Genomic DNA, 352 nt, shown 5'->3' with positions numbered 1-352 from the left:
GACGGTGAAACAGTGTGCGCCATCAGAGATTTTCGGCAACAGTATTTTCAAGTCTCGATTTTCCCAGGAAATTTTGGGCCAAATGACCGCACAGTGAGTGAATAAAACCCCGTTCCAGCGCCGGATATTGAGATTAATGCCAGTGTTTCAGGGGAATTTAGACCTTGTGTCGCGTCAGAGTACACTGGCAGACTTATGGAGGGGAAGTGACAGCGAGGGGAGAGTCCGCCGCCGCGCCCGTGGTGACGGCCTCGGCTGAAATGGAGTTCGTTTTGGCTTGCCTGGGGGCTTGGGCAGGGAATCCGGGGCATGTGGCGAGGGGCGGCCGTATTCGGGCGCTCTCGTGCGTGTT

Source organism: Penaeus monodon, chromosome 19, assembly GCF_015228065.2.
Source record: "Penaeus monodon isolate SGIC_2016 chromosome 19, NSTDA_Pmon_1, whole genome shotgun sequence".
Taxonomy (NCBI): domain Eukaryota; kingdom Metazoa; phylum Arthropoda; class Malacostraca; order Decapoda; family Penaeidae; genus Penaeus; species Penaeus monodon.
The sequence above is the reverse complement of the archived record's forward strand: the minus strand, read 5'-3'. Positions refer to the sequence as shown.